This window comes from Manis pentadactyla, chromosome 16, assembly GCF_030020395.1.
Source record: "Manis pentadactyla isolate mManPen7 chromosome 16, mManPen7.hap1, whole genome shotgun sequence".
In the NCBI taxonomy this organism is placed as follows: Eukaryota; Metazoa; Chordata; class Mammalia; order Pholidota; family Manidae; genus Manis; species Manis pentadactyla.
In genome coordinates this window covers 58,200,078-58,219,716 of record NC_080034.1, presented here as the reverse complement: position 1 = coordinate 58,219,716, position 19,639 = coordinate 58,200,078, and the positions used below count along the sequence as shown (strand labels likewise).

Sequence of the window (19,639 nt, the reverse complement as noted above, 5' to 3'; positions counted from 1 at the left end):
TGGGTCGAGGAGCTATGCTTCAGCACCTCTCTGCTTAGCTATGCTTCGCAGCTAGGTTAGCATGATGTGGAAATTGGAGACCACGGCTCAGACTTTTCAGTTAGGTCTCTGCCATCTAGTGCTAGTCTGTGTGGGGCTAGTCTGCATGGGGGAAGGAAACAGGGAGAAGCCCAGCCGCGATGGGGATTGCAAATATGCCTTCATTCCGCTGTGTGCAGACTGAGCATCCTAACCGGAGCGGCCTTTTTACCATACCTGTCTTTCTTAGGTCAGTGACTTGTCTTCCAAGAGCTTCCTTGTCTATCTGGGTCAGGAGGTTCTCGACACATAGGAAAGCCGTGTGTGTGTACGGAGGTGGAAGGCTGTTTTGGAGTGGGGTACCATTGTGACATGAGTACTGATGGAAAGCACCTAGCTGACACAGCGGAGGTCTGGGTGGAGGTACCCTGTGACACAGGTGGGTCTGCAGAGGCATCTGGAAAGGACGATTGGTAAGAAGCAGCCTCTTCCTAGAGATCCCAGTGGGTCTAAATGGTCCAGTGGGATCAGGAGCGGGAGTGCCTCTGACCTTTGCTTTTACCTTACTTACCGTCCTGGTTAGCATGTGAATCTGCCTCTCGGGCTCCTGGCCCAAGGCCAGAGGCGAAAGATGGGAGGCCTGCCTATCTGACTTGCTCACCTCCTTCTCTCTTCTCTTTCCCATCATTCTGCAGCCAGAAGGGCAGGCACCAGCCTGCGTGAGGGCTTCCTCTTTCCTGACTCCCACGCCACAGCTATTTTTCTCTGCACACTGAGAGTCTGTTCTACCAAATGGGAACTAAAGGGATTTGGAAAAATCTTTCTCACATAAAACCTGGCCTTCAAGTCTATTGTTTTGCTTCAAAGTGCCGTTTTGCATGTCAGAAGCTGGAAAATAACCTCTTCATTTCTTCTTCCAATCCCCCAGGACCAAATTAGTGTAACCCCAGGAATGGGTACCTTGGGTTGACAAAAGGAAAACCATATACATAGAAATCAAAAAAAAAAAGCACAATTACAAGTTCTTAAAACATTAGCCTTGTTCCAAGGGTATAAGGATTATTAAATCAACCTTTTTTCAGTGAATTGTTTTTAAAGGAATCAATATGAGGCAAGTTAACCTAAGCGCCTCTTCTAACTGTCCTCCCTGCCTTTAATCTGGCAACTCTTTTGCTACTCTGTGTGTGTGTGTGTGTGTGTGTGTGTGTGTGTGTGTGTGTGTTGTAACTTTTAGTACCTTCCTTTTTTCTTTTTTTATTAAAGTATCATTGATATATAATCTTACATTGGTTTCATATATATAGCACAGTGGTTCAAAAGTTAGACATATTATTAAATCCTCACCCACTCTGACGTGGTCACTATCAATGTAGTAAGATATTACAGAACTATTAATTGTGTTCTCCATGCTGTACTACCATCCCATGACCAGCTTATATTGTGATTGTGAATTATTGTGCCCCTTCATCCCCCTCCCCCTCTCCATCCACCCACCCTTGGTAACCACTAGTCCCTTCTCAGTGTTTGTGAGTCTACTGCTGTTTTGTTTCTTCTGTTTTGCTTTGTTTTTATACTCCACAAATAAGTGAAATCATATGGTATTTGTCTTTCTCTGCCTGGCTTATTTCACTGAGCATACTACCCTCTAGGTCCACTTATGTTATTGCAAATGGCAGGATTTCTTTTTTTTATGGCTGAATAATATTTCATTGTGTATATGTATCACATCTTATTTATCCATTCATCTAGTGATGGACACTTAGGTTGCTTCCATATCTTGGCTATTGCAAATAGTGCAGAGATAAGCATAGAGGTGCATATGTCTTTTTGAATACGGGATTATGTTTTCTTCAGGCAGATTCTTAGGAGTGAAATTATTGGGTCAAATGGTATTTCTATTTTTCGCTTTTTGAGGAATCTCCATATTGCTTTCCACAACAGTTGCACCAATTTACATTCCCACCAACAGTGTAGGAGCACCCTTATTTTTATGGATGGAAAACTATTAAACAGAATAGGGAAAAAGTAAGGATCTCTGATAGAATTAAAGCAGTGGGCCTTGCACAGCACATCAGGGTTTCCTTGGGGAACAGCCCCGCCCCACCAGAGACCAGGACAGACGTGGAAGCCAGTTGGCATGCTCAAAACTAAACCCCATCCAGGCATGATGGCTGCTCATCTGTCCCCCTTATGGGGACGCAACATTTGTGGGTGCGAAGGATGTACCCTAAATGCACCTGGGCTTAGTACACCACACATGTTGGATTAAACAAACTTCACTGGCCCACAAGACAGAAAGGGGTTTTAGGGGAGCTGGTGCCGGCCTAGGTGTTCTGGGAAAGTGGGGTTTGTTTTTAATGAGGAGCAGCATTTGGAGGAAAAAGATTTATTAACTAGAATAGGCAGACTAGAAAGGAGTCTGTCTTCCAGGAGAAAGGCAGAAGATTGGAATCAGCTTGGCAAGATAACGAGGCTTTAGTGAAGTGGATCAACAAATAAGACTGGCTAATGCTGGGGCCCAGTGTTGGGCAAGGGCCTGCATGCTGAGCCTATTGACTATTTTAATACAAACGAAGGCTGACATGCTCATGGGACAATGGCCCTCACTCTAAGCTGGGGAGGCAAAGAGGGGCACACCTATGGGAATCTTGTGGCCCTCCCAAGTCAGATGTTCTCAGGGGGCACTTGTGATTTACACTGGTGCTCTATGACTGCCCTCACCCCCAGAATAGGCAGAAATAAAATACATCCTATAGTACAGTTTGTGGGATAGGAACTATTCTATATGCCACGTGTCCTCCCTGTAGGAGGTGGTGAGCCCTCCTACAGGACAACAACCGGTCTCAGTATAAGCCTGTGAGATGAAGCACGGTATTTGACTTTTCCCCCAATTAATGAGAATTAACTCAGAAGTATGTAAGTCCAGCGAAAGGAAATCCCGGGGCAAAATATCTCTAAAAACTGAAATCAGTCAAACAGAAATAAAGTTTAAAACCCGTTTATTGCTTACAAACTGTAGTCCAGGGCCATCTTTTTCCTCTGCTCTGGAAGAAGCAAAACCGGCCCTCCCCCTCACCTCTCAGGTACAGATAAGCCCTCAGGTAATTACCCGTCGATATGGAGATGAACTTCTCTCCCCACCTGAGGAATGATGCACATGTACTAAAGCCATGTTTTTTTCCACCTCTGAACGCCTATTGATATGCAGATGTACTAAAGCCAGGCCAGATATTCTGGAAATACCACAACCCACAAAATAACAGTCATAGCCAGTTGTAATGATACCTATCCTTAATAACATCTGTTCTATGGGCAAGGATAGATTCTGTTGGGAAGGCAAGCAAGGAATTCTGTATACTTACTGATTCATACTGTAATGAAGCTTAATTGCACCATGACTTATGGCGACATGTGTAATACCAGTAAGATTCAACTACTTCATGTAAGTCAGTCTAATGATAATGCTGATATCGATTGAATGTAGAGGGACATTGCCTCCTCAGGATGTAACACCTGTGGAAAATGACTCCCTGAGAAGAACTGGATCTAGTTCACCACCAACTGATTCCTATGCTAAATAATTCTGCACAGGCTTAACATAAGAACAAATAACAGTAGCTCAAGGGGGAGAAAGAGTAATCAATTTATAAGAATATAGTCCAAGAATATGAAAATATGTGATGGCTTTATAGGAAAATTAGTTGTTGCTTTAAATCTACACCTACCCCATGCAGGCTTCTCCAAATGTTAGGCATAATTCTGTGGGTATTATTGCTATATCTGTTTTATAAATGCCACACCAAATGTACATGCTTAGACAGGGTCTGAGGTCAAAGATCAGAGGTGATCTGTGCCATAAGAAATGTATACTTGGTCTCCATCTAGGGGTCCTGACCCAGAGCTTCTAAAACTCTTGGAATTTCCTGAGTGATAGAGTGAAAGGACTGTCTTTTGTTATTCATAACAAGCCCCTACCGACCACACCTGAATTTATGCTAATGAGTGACCTTTGGGAGGCCCCAGGCAGCTTCAGGATGGGAGCTGGTTGCCAGAGAAACCAACCTTGTGATTAGAGAACTGAAGGTTGATTTCCAACCACAGTGGCCATTAATTTAATCAATCATGCACACACAATGAGCACTCCAAAAAAATTCCTAAAGGATGGAGTTTGGAGAGCTTTGGTGAACACATCAATGTGTCGGTGGCATACCCCAACTCCACAGGGACAGAAGCTCCTGTGCTCAGAACACTTTCAGGCCTTTCCTTAAATAGATACAGATAGACACAGCTATAGATATACATAGGGCTTTAGGAGTTGGCAAGGGATTTGCCCAAGGCCGAGCTGGAGTTCAGTGAGCTTCCCTTTCTTGCCTTTGTCTGCCTTGGCTCTGGCCGGCTCCTCCCTTGGAGTGGATTCAAATAAAACTTTCATTCTGCTTTGCCACTGTGTCTCTGCCTTTCAATTCTTCATTGCAATGGGGACAAGAACCGAGGAGAATAAACTCAATCCCTAACAAACATAAATGTAGATATAGATATTGTAAGGCTGGAGGCACCAAGGGGAGGGATGAGCCTACTGGACAAGCTCAGGCCTCACCAAATGAGGTGAAGAGACCAACAGGTTCTGGTCTGACAACATTCCAGAGCCTGATCGGATAACCCTCCCAACTAGAGCCCTTCCCCCAAGCTAAAGGATTAGTGGTAACTTTCCAGTACTTGGCTAAAGGCCAATGAGAGACCCCCACGTACCCTAGGCAAGTCAATCCTCATGCCACTGTATACCTTTGCTCTTCCCTCCCCTGCCTTCTTTAAAAACTTGCTGCCTGCCTTGCTGGGGGTGCGTCCCCGACCTGTGTTTCAGACCGAGGAACATCACCCGGGAACTGTGTTTAAATAAACTGCCTGGCTCTTTGTTGCCTCTCTTCGCCTGCTTATTTCGGTTGGAATTTATCTTACAGATATATCTCCTATTGGTTCTGTTTCTCTGGGGTACCTTGGCTAAAATATTGAGCTGCCTAATTACTCTTCATTTTCATTGATATTCGTTCATGATAGTATTTCAATGGTATTCATTGACTTCATTGAAGACTGGGAGAAACAGTCAAAAAAAGAATCAAATTTTACTTTGTTTACAGATTCCACACTATATATAGTCCATTCAAATATGTCTTGTATTTTAGATTTGAAGTGAATTTTCCTGACTGCAGTCTAAGACTGAAGAAGTAGAAACTATTTGAAGAAATAGGAAACTATTTAGTGCAAAACAATTTGCTCAAATAAAAAAACAGATAATATATACTTTATTCAGTCACTGGTTTGTTATTACTGCTCATTTCTGTGAACCCTCGAGGAGTTTTCTGATTTTCCTCCCTAGAGAAATGTTGAGCTTTCAGACATTTTTGTCTTTTATTTAGAATTTGGAGCAGTCGGGTAAATTTTGTGCATATCTTTTAATGAGCTGGTTTTGAGATCTTTGACCAGTTTTTATTTTTAAAATTTCCTATTTCTAACTTGTTGTGCCTGCTCTGCATGTTTTGGCAACATTTCCATACATTTTCATGTAAAATCTTCCATATTTCTAAGTGAATTTTCAGGAGCTGAGTCATTGATCATTTGAGTGCCTTTCAGGAATATTTTATAAATTTGTAAGCATTTAAAACAATTCTGAATGCTTCCTAAGTAGTTTTCCAAACTTTCTAAAGATGTCATGAAAGTGATAATATCTTTATTAATAAAGTTTAAACTGCTAGAAGAGTGCTATCTAATAAACCATGTATTGTGTATTTCAGGTGAAAGATACAATAACACCTGGTTCATAGAGTGCTACCATATTCTGAAATGCTCTTACCTCTTTATTTTACATAATGTTAAAATGACATCTAAAACGTAATGCTTTTTCAGCAATATTCACTTTAAAATGCCAATTCTTTCATTTCTGTGAGAACTTTGGTTTACTTTTAATTTTAATGAAATTCAATTTATCAAAGCTAGCTATTCTACAAAAACAAAGTTGGAAAGGTGGCTGACCAGCCTTGAAGCAGCTTAGAATCTGCAGTGGCAGAGGAAGGGCGGAGATCTAGTCCCGCGACCACGCTGTCGCTGGGCCCCCACAGCTCTTCACCACGGACGTTTGATCGACACGTAAAGCTGATTTCTGCCACAGCTTGGATGGTTCTTGGTGGAACCCTGGACTGTGTGGGTACTGTGATGTGCCACAATGACCTCTGAAGGGCAAAGGTCAGATAAAAAGGGAGCCTTCGTGTAACGCCCAGCAGGTGCCAAAAAGTGTGGTGGCCTTGTGAGTGTCTGAGAAGGTCACGCAGCTAAAAAATGTGGGCGGTGGAGGTTGAACCTAGAACTTCTGACTCCAGCTTCAGTCTCCTTCTGTATCATAATCTTCTTACGTGGTTACTCAGAACAAAAGGCCAAGGACATAGACCCAAGAGGACTCACAGAGAAGGTCAGAGAGAAGCTAAAGACATAAAGTCCTGGTACTGAAACTCAAAGGAATGCTGGCTGAATTGATGACATGAACAGTTGACAGGAGAAGCCTTTCCCACTAGAAGCCAGAGGCAGCTGGAAATTTTCCAACACCCAAAACAAGCAACCACAGAAATAAGAAGAAATTGAGTGGAAACTGGGTAAAATGAATCATAAGATACAAGCCCTGAGGATGAAGGCCCAGATGACCAGTCTGACGGAAACTCTTGAAGAGACTGTGGAGTGATCTAAATAAGAGAGTAATCTGAGATAGCATATACAGTTTACCTATACGCATAGCTTTGGACTACCCCCAGCCTCAGTGCCTGATGCACAGAGGCTGCCAGCTGTGGGCCATTGAAGAAATTGTCAGACATCATGTTCCCTGGAAAAGCCCTGAGTCCCTGAAATCGCACCCAGGAGGAGTATGGGAACACCTCAGGATCAAGCCCAGTGAGCGGTGAGGGAGACTAGATACCCTTACATACTAGTCACTGGATAGAGGAGGCCTAGGAGACCACATAACCTATGGTGAGGCAGACCTTCTTCCCTCAGCTGAGAGAAGTTTCCAGAAAGTGCTCATATATCAGCAGCTACCACACACAGCAGCTGGGGAAAGGGGTGAGCACCCAGGCCCTGCAGGGCTCTGTGCTGCCCATCAGAGCATCCACGGCAAATGGCCGTGTTTTTATTTATTTATTTACTTACTTACTCACTCATTTATTTATTTATTTATTTATTAAGGATTTATTGATATGCACTCTTATGAAGGTTTCACATGAAAAAACAATGTGGTTATTACATTCACCTATATTATCATGTCCCCCCATACCCCACTGCAGTCATTACCCATCAGTGTAGTAAGATGCCACAGAGTCACTATTTGCCTTCTCTGTACTACACTGTCTTCTCCCTTGTGCCCCCCAACACGATGTGTGCCAATCATAATACCCCTCAATCCCCTTCTCCCTCCCTCCCCACCCGCACTCCCCAACCCCTCCCCTTTGGTAACTGCTAGTCCCTTCTTGGAGTCTGTGAGTCTGCTTCTGTTTTGTTTCTTCAGTTTTGCTTCGTTGTTATACTCCACAAATGAGGGAAATCATTTGGTACTTGTCTTTCTCCACCTGGCTTATTTCACCGAGCATAAAATCCTCCAGCTCCATACATGTTGTTGCAAATGTTTCTTATGGCTGAATATATTCCATTGTGTATATGTACCACATCTTCTTGATCCATTCATCTACTGATGGACACTTGGGTTGCTTCCATACCTTGGCTATTGTAAATAGTGCTGCAATGAACATAGGGGTGCATATGTCTTTTTGAATCTGATAAATTATATTCTTTGGGTAAATTCCTAGGAGTGGAATTCCTGGGTCAAATGGTATTTGTATTTTTAGCTTTTTGAGGAACCTCCGTATTGTTTTCCACAATGGTTGTACTAGCTTACATTCCCACTAGCAGTGCAGGAGGGTTCCCCATTCTCTGCATCCTCACCAGCATTTGTTGTTCTTAGTCTTTTTGATGCTCGCCTTCCTAAATGGTGTGAGGTGATATCTCATTGTGGTTTTTATTTGCATTTCCCTGATTATTAGCCATGTGGAGCATCTTTTCATGTGCCTATTGGTCACATGAATTTCTTCTTTGGAGAAGTGTCTGTTCACATCCTCCACCCATTTTTTACTTGGGTTATTTGCTTTGTGGTTGTTGAGGTGTGTGAGTTCTTCATATATTTTGGATGTTAACTCCTTGTTAGATATATCATTTACAAATATATTCTCCCATACTGTAAGATGCCTTTTGTTCTGTTGATGGTGTCCTTTGCTGTACAGAAGCCTTTCAGCTTGATATAATCCCACTTGTTCATTTTTGCTTTTGTTTCCCTTGCTTGAAGAGATGCATTCAGGAAAAAGTTGCTCATGTTTATATTCAGGAGATTTTTGTCTATGTTGTCTTCTAAGAGTTTTATGGTTTCATGACTTACATTCAGGTCTTTGATCCATTTTGAGTTTACTTTTGTGTATGGGGTTAGACAATAATCCAGTTTCATTCTCTTGGTGGAACAGTTTCACCAGCACCAGTTGTTGAAGAGGCTGTCATTTCCCCATTGTATGTCTATGGCTCTTTTATGGTATATTAATTGACCACATATGCTTGGATTTATATCTGGGCTCTTTAGTCTGTTCCACTGATCTATGGGTCTGTTCTTGTGCCAGTACCAAATTGTCTTGGTTACTGTGGCTTTGTAGTAGAGCTTGAACTTGGGGAGCTTTTTAACACTATTCTAACTTACTCTTTAAAATAACATTTTTCATAAAAATTAATTTGGATAATCCAGGAGGAGAGGTTTGGTATTTTTTAAAGACTTAATTTTTTTAAAGCAGTTTTAGGTTTGCACAGCAATTGAAATGATGGTACAGAGATTTCCCACATATGTCCTGCCTCCCCACATGCACAGCCTCCCCATTAACCAAATCCTTAACCAGTGTGGTGCATTTTTAACCAAGGATGAACCTACATGGACATATCTACCCACCCAAAGTCCATAGCTTATTCAAGAGTTCACTCTTGGAGGTGTACATTTTATGAGTTTGGACAAATGTATAGTGATATGTATCCATCATTATAATATCAGACACAGTATTTTCACTACCCTAAAAAAAGATATTATTCTTAACCAGCTATTTTCATCTGGACTTCTGCATCTCCTAATTCAGAACTACTCTTGGAAGACAAGGGATAGTGTTCTATTTGCCCATGATACATTTTTTTAGAAGAATGTATTTTATTCAGTAATGTTTTTAAATCACATCTGTTATTTTTATATTCTTTGTAAAAGGCCTAGAAATATTATATTCAACCAACTTTTTAGCACTCTGAGTGAAACATTTATTCATTAAAGAAGATTTATTAAAGAATTATGTGCTTGGCATTGTGCTAAAGATACAGCCCCTGAGGAGGCCATGCAATGTAAGTGATCCTGATTATTAGCATCAATAATGTAACAAGTGTGGTGTATGTAATAATGGAGGGATAAAGGGCTTTTGGAACTGCATGTGGAGCAAGTGACCACAAGGGCATCAGGAAAGGCTTCACAGAAGAGAAAACGTGACCTGGGCCTTCGTAGATGGGGAAGAATGGTGGAGAATGTGGGAAAATGTGGATGAATGTGGAGAAGTGGTCCACTTGGTAGACCAAGTGGCTCCTGGGAAGAGAGCCTAGTGAGAGAACACAGGCCAGAGTCTCTGGCAGGTTTGAGAACAAGAAATTTCACTGTGTCTGGAGTTGGTGGCTTATGTGCAACTTGGGAAAGGGTCCGTTGTGGAGTGATTTTAGTAAATTTTACATAGCTCCTTCCCTCAAACTTCGAATAGTTTTCTCCTGTTTTCTAGGATTTCCAGTAGAGAAGGGAAATTCGGTCCACTTGAAAGATTCACTGCATGGTGAGTGCTAGCCAGGCGGACCCCAGGCTCAGCCCCAGCCTTCTCTGTGTTTCACCCTACAGGACTTCAGCCCCCACACGCAGCCATTTGACTCTACCACTCAGCAGGGTCTGGCAGCATGCCTGTGTGTCTCTCTAGATCTCTCATGTCTGCTCAAACTGGATTCTCAGCTAGGGCCTCTGCAGGCCTGCGTGGTGTGACTTAGCCACTGGAGCCCTGTAACCAGGGACCGAAAGGGCTAATGACGTTCTCCAGGGTTTCTGGTGCACAAACAGACCGGGGCCCCAGCACTTCCCGGGGAAGCTCCGGCCCGGGGCTCTTAGGAGCCTTCTCGTTGCTTCCTGCTCTGTACCAGCCAGGATCAGCTCCGCACTGCAGGAAGCGCTTACTAAGTAAGTACCTTACAAACATCACCTCGTTTTATCCCGAACACAGAGTGTGAGGTGATAGTCTTACCCTCACTGTAAAGAAGAGAGGCAGAAACTCAGATATTAAGTCTCCAATTCAGTGCCGAAGAGCCAGGGCGTGGCATTGCCTGTGCGGCTGGTTTCTGTGAGTGGGGAGCAGAAGGATGCCTGGCTAGACGATCAAACGGCGCGCTGTGAGCCCGCAGTCCCAAAGGAGGGCAAGTTCTGCCCACATTAGACACTCCGAGAACATGGTCACCAACACTGCCTGTGGCCAACAGGAGGGAATCAGTTACAGCTGGAACTCACACCCAGGTCTGTGGGCCTCCAGCGTCTCGTGGGCACAAGCACTGCTGGAAGGTTGGGGAGGGAGCTCGATGCCCCCGCCCCAGCTGGCCAGGCGCGGCCCCTGATGACCATGACGTGCACAGAAAGCGTTTTGTTTGATCTCCCACCTATCTGCCTGCATGCCCGTCTCCAGGTCCTGAGCACCCAGGGCTCTGCTGTTGCTCTTTGGCCAGAGAAGGAAGCCTGCCCCTGACAGTATATCAAGGAGCATATATTTTAAGAGGATCCTCTCCTTCTTCCAATCAAATTGCCAATCCCTGCTCTCACACCGCACACCAACCCACCAGAAAATTCTCTTGTTTTAAATGCTTGCAGGAGCTGACAGCACCTAACCACTCTGCCACTACCAGCGTGGCCCAAGCTGCCATCATCTCACACCGATTAATATGGTCATCTCTTAACTGGTCCCCCCATTTCCACTTCTGCCCTCTCTCTGCTGTGGATAATGTCTCTGGGCATTCTAGCAGCATTTCAAATGCTTTCTAGCCACTTATGGCTAATGGCTTTTCCTAGGGTCTATTATCAATACAGCAAACAGACTGATCCTTTTAAAATCAAAGTTAGATCATGTCTGTTCAAGCCCTTGCATGGCTTGCCTCAGAGTAAAAGCAAATTTATTCAACTGCTTACAAGTTCCTGTTGATCTGGCCCTGGCTACCTCTCATCGTTGCTCTTCTCTTCTGATCATCTCCTCCCTTTCTCTCCTTCACTCAAGTGGCTCCATGTAGCCATGTGATGGTGCCAAGCACAGGCCACCTCAGGACCTTTGCACATGCTGTTGTCTCTGCTGGATCACTTTTTCTCTAGAGATCATCAGGGCTTGCCTCTCCATCCATTCAACTCTCTGCTCAAAAGTCCCCTTGATGGAGAAGCCACTCTGACCACTCAGCTTAAGCAGCATATATCCCCACTGACCTCTCACACTCTCTCTCCCTCTACCCTGCCTTGCTTTGCACCATAGCACCTGAACTGCTGCGCGTGTTTGTTAATATGCATACTTAGCTCTATGACTGCAGGAATGCTTAGCTTCTGAAGTGTCCCCAGAACAAAGAACAGGTCTTATTCCCAACATCTTGGCATGCACTGGTGCGCAACAAATATTTGCTGAATGAATAATAAAGTAGCACACAAAACTAAGATGTTTGTTCATAACTATGCTGTACCACTGACATATTTGCATTTTATTTGAGGCTTACAAAAAGGTGCTTTCATCTGAAATAGTAAATGATGACATCTTAGAGAATTTTCCTTCTAAATAGGGAAATTATTTTTGGTGGACAGGTGCAGCATGCCAGAGAAATCCTGCTCCCACTGCCTGCCAGCTGGGCGTGGGTGTGAGGCAGGGATGGAACCCTAGATCCAACAGCACTGATGGGACTTTCAGTGATGGTGGAAATGTGTTAGACTTGCCCTTTCCAGTGGGGCAGCCGCAAGCCACACATGGCTGTCGAGCACTTGAAATGCAGCGAGTGTGACTGAGAAACTGAATTTTCCTTTTTATTTAATTTTAACAACCATGGGACTGAGTCCAGATGACCAGGAGTGAACCCTGAAAAGGCAAGCCAGGGAGCTCTCTGCAGGCTTGGTGACAATCCCCCAGCCCCAGCCTGACGGCGTAGATCAAACCCATGAGATTTCACCTTGCAGTTTCCACCGAAGTCTAAGAGGACCTGAGACAATGTGACTCCTTATTGGATCTGTTCTGTAATGCCCTAATCAATTTATTTAAGCTTGGTATATATTCCACAAGGGTCCCAAAACCCCATGAGATACCATCCTCTTTCTCTTTTCAAGAAAGTGACTCACAGCATGACTGTCATGAGCCGAGACCTCAAAATGATTCAGAGAAGATGTAAGGCTAGGCTTAACTGTATGCCAACCCTCACCCCTGCAGGCAGGTGAGTCTGTGACTCACTAACCTATTAGAACCTGAGGGTGATAAAAACAGCAGTGAAGGTGTGCCGGATCTGTTCCAAGTGGATTGCTTGATGGAGTGCATACTGGCATTATCCCATTTCATTAGTTTAGGAACTGAGGTGTAAGGGAGGTCAGGTTTGCTACAGTGACACAAAACTGTTATTTTAAGCTGCTACATTTTGGAGAGGTTTGTAATGCTGCAAAAGCTAACTGGTAGGACTCTTTGGCATCCTGGCTGTGGCAGGATGGCCCATTAGGCAGAGATGACAGCAGATGAATGGCTAAGTGAGGATTCAAACCTGGCGGTCTGATGGCAGAGCCAGGGGGCCTAATCAGTGTTTGCATATGGTCCCCCGGCCCCCGCCTGTCCCTTTCACCTACCTTGCACTGTTTCAACCACACACATCCTCATTCCCAATCGCATTTTGGGTCATTCACACAGACCCATCCTCTCTCCTCTCTCTGCCATCAGTACCTGCTCCTCTTCTTGCCAATAACTGGCCAAGAAGAAAGAGGAATCAGAGACTATCACAATATGCCTAGACCACTAGGATGAAAAAGAGTCCTGATTTTCTCAATGGGGAAATCTCCATTAGACCAGGCTGATGAAGATGGAAGGGAGCTGAAAGCAGGGTGTCTGAAGGTACATCAAATGGCCACTCGCGAGGCAGCAGGTCCTGTGAGGTCTGACCCTGACCTTGGAGCCAACGTGTTGGGAGAGAAGCAGGTGCTGGAGTCCTCCCAGAAGGTATCACTACCAGGCAGCTTTGGCTGGTAACAAACCACCCCAAAACTTAGCAGCTTTGTTATTTTGCACAATTCTGTGGACTGACTGGGTGGTTCTTGTCTGGGCTGCATGGACTATGATGGTCTCAGTCACATGTCCGGGCCCTCAACGAGGACTGGGATGACTGGAGTCTTTATCTACGTGGTCTCCCATCCTCAAAGAAGCTAGCCCAGACCCCTTTCTGTGGTAGCAGAAGGGGTCTCAGCAGCAAGAAAAGACCTCGAGGCACAAGCACTTTTCAAACCTCTGCTTGGATCATGCTGGCTGATGTCCCATTGGCCAAAGCAAGTCAAGAGGCCAAGTCCAGATCCCAGGGGTGGAAATTCCAGACTCAGTTTCTCGATGGGAGGGAGGAGCTACAAAGCCACATTGCAAAGGAGCATTCCTGTCCCCATAGGGAGGAATTTGCAGGCAGCTCGCCATCCACCACAGCTCCCGAGCTGAAGAGTCCTTTCCAGGACTCTCCAGACCTTGCTGGCAATGTTGTCATGTTCTGATTTCTTTAAAATGCAATCATTTTCTTTTAAAGGGAAAAACTCAAACCTGAAAGACAGCACCTCTGAAGGGGTGGTTTGACTTGATGGGAGAAAGTTTGGGTGGAAATAGAGAGGTAGGTGCCGCACAGAAGCAGTCTTGGGAAAAATCCTAACGAATTCCAAATTCAGTAAACTCAGTAGGACCAGCCCACAGTGTCCTTAAGAATTGGAAAAGTTCGGTCTTCCAGGTCAAAAGAGAGAATGAAACCCCTGAAAGTGAGGATGTTTGTTGGATCATGAGGAACATTCCAGTGAATTGGCCTGTGAGGCCAACTGCGTCTGCTTACTTTAATTTCTCCTGACCACACTGCCCCGTGAGGAGCAACCCCGGGGAGTGCATGACCCCATCTCTCTGTCCACAGCTGACTGGGTCAGAGGTAGATGCCTGATGCACAGCCTGGTGTATATGCAGCTGAGCTGGGCCAGGGGCTGTGACACAGGATCTGATCCAAGAGATGCAGAAATTTTAGCAAATGACAGGGGCACTTGAACAAGGATGATGGAGAGTTTGGCTGGAACTCTGGCCAGGAAAACTGTAGGCAGCTTCAAATGGGACCAGAGACCATGAACAAGCAGGGCATGTGGGTATTCACAGAGGAAAACCTGGTGCATGTGCAGAAAGGAGCAGGTTTGTTTTCCGTTATGCCGTATCTGCTGATGAGCTCCTTCCTCTTAGCTTTACCTTGAATATGGCTTTAATGGCTTTATGGTCAGATTCACAAGATCTTCCAATCCTAGCAGCTTTGAGTTATTGATCTGGCATCTCAATACCCCTGTTACAAATTCTCAGAAGATTCTGATAGGTCCAGTTCATCGCTCAAGCCAGGCCATGCAGCACATAGTTGTCGGGCAGCCAATCACACCCCTGTCAGCTGTGGCCGTGGGTGCGGTATGCTCCTTCCTCAAAGATGCTGGGACTGAACAATGGCAGCTGTATCCAGTATCTAACCTGGGTCATAATTTTATACTTATTTATGTATTTACACTTACATTCATTTCTGTATTAAACTTTTATTGAGCACCTCCCCCATATCCTTCTATAAATTTCCAAGATCTCTACAAACTCACAGTCCATGTTCACTTTTGTATTACTAGGCTTGAGTTCTTTTCAGGGAGGTAGAATGAAATGTCTCTTTCTCACACGCGAAGCTAAAGGGAAGGGTTTATCCCAAACTCTTGGCAGCCTCTCTGATATATTTCCCCTCTGCAGGCAGGAGGCATATTTGATAAACTGGCCACGGGTCCAGGAATCATTCTCCAAGTTATGGTACCTTAGCCTGTGTTCTCAGTTCCCATATTAACAGTCATTTAGCATACCTGCCCATGTGGTGGGGTTCTAGGTTCCCCCCACTTTGGCAGGCAGCTCTTGGGGTGGTGTCCACATCTGACTTCCCTGAAGCCTGTAAAGAACTGGCGATTTCAGCTGCTGGACTGACTGTCCTAATCCTAACTGGCAAGACCTTCCCGGTGTTGCTGCAATCATTTCTTCTGTGTCTGCTTTCCCTTGCTCTTTGGTGTGAGAAACCATTGCCTCTATCAACTTTATCAGTTAAAAGAAGTTGGAGGGGGAATGCATTCAGTCAGGCTGGGATTGGAGGGCTGTACTTTGCTTTATTCGTTCTCAACATGCCCAGGTAGGGAACTCTGGAGTTAGAGCTTCCTAGAATGCTGCGGTAGATGCAACAACGGTCTTCCTAAAAATGTCCACTGGCCACAGTGAATACCCACATGCCCTGCTTGTTCATGGTCTCTGGTCCCATGTCATTTGAAGCTGCCTATAGTTTTCCTGGCCAGAGTTCCAGCCAAACTCTCCAGCATCCTTGTTCAAGTGCCCCTGTCATTTGCCAAAATTTCTTAGTTCCTAGAGCCTTTGAATATGTTACCTCACATGGCAAAAGGGACTTTGCACCTACAATAAATTAAAGATCTTCAAATGGGGGTGTTATCTGTGTGCATCCAGCATGATCACAGGGTCTTCACAAGAGGGAGGCAGGAGGGACAGAGTCAGAGAAGAGACAGACAATGGTTATATGTAGACATCTTTTCTTTGGTTGTATCAACTAGGTTCTTGGCAGCAAGCAACAGAAAGCAATGATCACAAACGTACACAGAGAAAGAATTCATCGGTAGAGTTCCATTGGGGAGCTCATGGAACTGAAGTCCCAGGCTTAACACAAGACAGGCACCCACAGGGGTCATAGCCAAGGCCACACGACAGAGACAATTAGGTGAGTACATTGGCCAGGACCTTACTGCTGTTCTGCATAATTTCTGAACTGTCTTTACACCTTTGTGCGCTGGAATCGCTCCCTCAGGATTCAAGCATTTGGCTGGAGCATCTAGATGGCTGAGTGGAGGTCCCTTGCTAGGACTCTGGTGGACAGGGAGGGAGGCAGAGATCCTCACCTTGGTTCCCGCAGCGGGAGGCAGGGTGCCGAGTCCTGCCAGTGCCACAGAGGGTTTGCATGATCAGAGGGAGTTTGCTGCAGGTGGCCAAAACATCAGACAAATTCCTAATACATCAGCTTTCCTGAACTGCTTTTGTATTTTCAATGCACCCAAAAGAGAACTTTGAGGATAGAAACACAACCAGGTTCTAACGTCCCAGGGAGAGAGCCCAGGCAGTGGATAGATCTAGGGGAGACAGTCGGGAGGCAAGTGGGCCCCAATAGTGGACAGGGGAATAAGCACATGGCAAACGTGCCCTCCTTGGAGTCTCTCCGTGTTGGCTACTTATCCAGCCCCTGGTGTTCCAGTCGAATCCTGAGCAGACGGACTGGGCACGCACAGTATGTTTCATGTCTTTGCATGGTAGTCTAAACCAGTTATTTCAACACAACTTTCATGTTTTTTGTTGAAAAGATGACACTGCATCCTCCCCAATCTCCACCTCATCCCCCAACCCCTATTCACTTTGAGATCATGACCAGCTTCAAAGACTGGCCTCTAAAATGGTCACATGGCTGTGTATACCAGTCGTTTCAACAGGTTCCTGGTAGAGCTCCCAGCCAATGGTCACACATCAGTCCCCTTCCTTGAGAAAACACCCTCAGTATTGAGAGAGTAGATCAAGGGAAGGTTAAGGCAGCTTTTCTCACCACGTCCCTCTCTGTTGGCCCATGTCTCCAATTACCTGTTCAGATTTGGGGCCAACTGGGGATAATAAAGGTGTTGTTTTCACATCCCACAATTTCTGTAATCCCTTCTCTCAAGGAAGAGGGTCAGATGTTTATGCTTGTTTGCTTTTCATTTAGTTTATTAAAAGGAGACTTAGAATCTGGATTACGGGCCTTAACTCCATCTGTCCCATTCTCAGCACTCTTTGGAGAGTCAAAGAGAAGTAGACCTGTTCAGCAGTAAGGCAGCAGTCACCTCTTCCTCTTGTCTCATCTCCAACCGAGCATTCTTTTTCCAGAGGTTTTAAGGCAGTTTTTAGGCTGTTTCAAACCCAATCTAATCAAGTAGACTGATATTCCCCAAACCAGCAGTGGCTTTGGAGGGTCCACACTGAAATTTGCACATGTCTCCAAAAAAGGTTATTCTTACTGCCTCAAAACTGGCCCAGGTTTAAGGGCAGATATCAGCTGGGGGTGTGGGATGAAGGAGCTGACCCTCCCATCACGGCCGCAGTGCAGGCCATCGCCAGAGAGATCCCAGTCTTACCTACGGTGCATTGGCATCATCTCAGGGGCCAGAGTTTGGCACAAACACTTTTTTGTGCTTCATCCTGGAATGGTCCCCAGAAGTCCCTCCCATCTTCCCATCCTCCTTCCTTTCCTTCCCCTTCCTCCCCAGGGCCCAGCTGCCTCCTCCCACCTTGAGCTGTGCTCTAGTGACAAGGTCTGTTTTGCATCATCACCTTTTAAACCTGTGCTGACACATTCCTTCTGCAGTGGATCTTCACATTCCTTAAGGAAAAGTGCTTGCAAGACAAATAAATCCTGCTCTTGCCAGGATCCGTCTCCTGTATGACTTCTGCAGGTAGCGTACCGACAGAACTCTTCCCCAACAGGCCCGGGATGGAGAACACAGGGGAGGCGGGAAGAGGGCGTCCTGTGTTCCCAGACTCTTGCCCCCACTTAGGCCCTCTGAGCCCTCATGAAGAGAAGTGAGTAGAGACGAGGTTGGGGGTCACCCTGCTCTGCCTGCCAGGCAACATCTCCAGCCATGGGGAGCCCTGTCGCTCAGAGGGGTCAGTGCCCTGCGTTCCTTCCGTGGTGCTGTTCCTGAGTCCCCCACATCAGGTGTCACGCTCTCCCCTATCTGAGGGGCACACTCCCTTCTTCCTCTCCCCTGGGTCCTGCTTGCTTGAAATTTGTAGCTTCCTGAAGACAGACTGGGAGAGTGGGGCTAGTCCCTCTAGGCGCTGCTGGGATTCGGGTTGTAATCCCACCCAAGGTTGGGATCTCCATCTCTCCGCTGACTCATTACCCATCTCTCACCCATGCCTTCACTACTCTTGCTCAGGGGATGACCAGCCCCACTCCTCATGCCCATTTAGTTCAGTGTCCAGTCAGAGGAGCCCCTGCCCCTCTGCAATGTATTAAAATAAGATGATGCACTGCTTTATCTTCACCATCCCATTTGTAGATTCTGGCTGCTCTTTTACAAATGGAAAGTATTATAATAATTAACATGTACTAAGCCATTATTGTGTGCCTGTGCCCTAGAGGTCAAAGGACATCTGCTTCCTCCCCTAAATATCAGAGTGGAGAGTGACACTGTGGTGTCATTCCTGGTGGACCAGAGCCCAAGCCTGAGCACATGACCCGTGGCTGGACTGCAGTTCCCAGCAGACTTAATAAGATTTCGTTAAATCTCTTCAGTTAAAGGCCCTCTGATATTAAGAATTTGTTCTAGGCTGCTTGATTCTCAGCAAATGAGGGAACACTTCCTGTACAGACAAGCATGTACACGGCCGCTATTCCCCCATTTCTGTGTAATCCTAGGAGCAGCGATCTGGAGAAAGACGAAGCTACAGAATCTGTCTTAAAGTGCCTTGCAGAAATAAGACTATTTTTATCTGGATGTTGTGTTTATTTGGTGAGGCTTCGGGAAATGTGGGTGGAGATTCTGGAGATACTGACCCGCCTCTGCCGGCATGCACCCCGGAGGAGAGCCCGACGCTGGCAAGGGTGTCCACAGCATGCAGGCTGTGGCGGGGGCGTTCTCGCCCGGTAGCTGGGGGAGGATCTAACAGCTGAAATGATGTGGGACACCCCATATTTCCTTATGATCTACTTCTCTGGTTCCAGCAACCAAAAAACCAGTTCATTCTGAGTCTGATGTTCTGAATGCATTAAACTATGTCTTTTTATTCTGTTTTTGATGCTTTGATATCTTGGGGAATTGCTGAGCCTGGAAGGAAGGCCCCTCCCAGGTTTATCTAATTCCTAGAGAGAGCAAACAGCTTCCCCAGAAGTGCACCTTTCAAAGGCAAACCCATGGATCCAGAGCCCACACACTAATCAACACCTTTCTTGGTCTCTCACACTCCAGCCGCTATCCACCTGCCTAATCACCCAGGGCCAGGGGCCACCCACCAGGGACAAGCCCCTGTGGCTCAGAGTCCTGAGGTTACTCCAGCTAGCCAACCCTAACCCTCCTTAGCCTGCCCCATGGGCTCCTTCCTTCTGAAACCAGGGCAAAGGCTGTGGCCCACATCCCACCCCTCAACTCCCTCTGTAGCCTGCTGAGCACCGG

At 45.7% G+C, this 19,639-nt stretch overlaps 1 long non-coding RNA gene across 1 annotated transcript; it reads left to right on the top strand.

Moving 5' to 3' along the window:
- The first annotated feature begins 9,826 nt into the window (after positions 1–9,826).
- On the top strand, positions 9,827–18,371 carry LOC130681221 (uncharacterized). The gene is made up of 3 exons (XR_008994303.1): positions 9,827–9,945; positions 16,001–16,164; positions 17,732–18,371. It is a non-coding gene; the product is annotated as an uncharacterized LOC130681221 (long non-coding RNA).
- Positions 18,372–19,639: the final 1,268 nt, after the last annotated feature.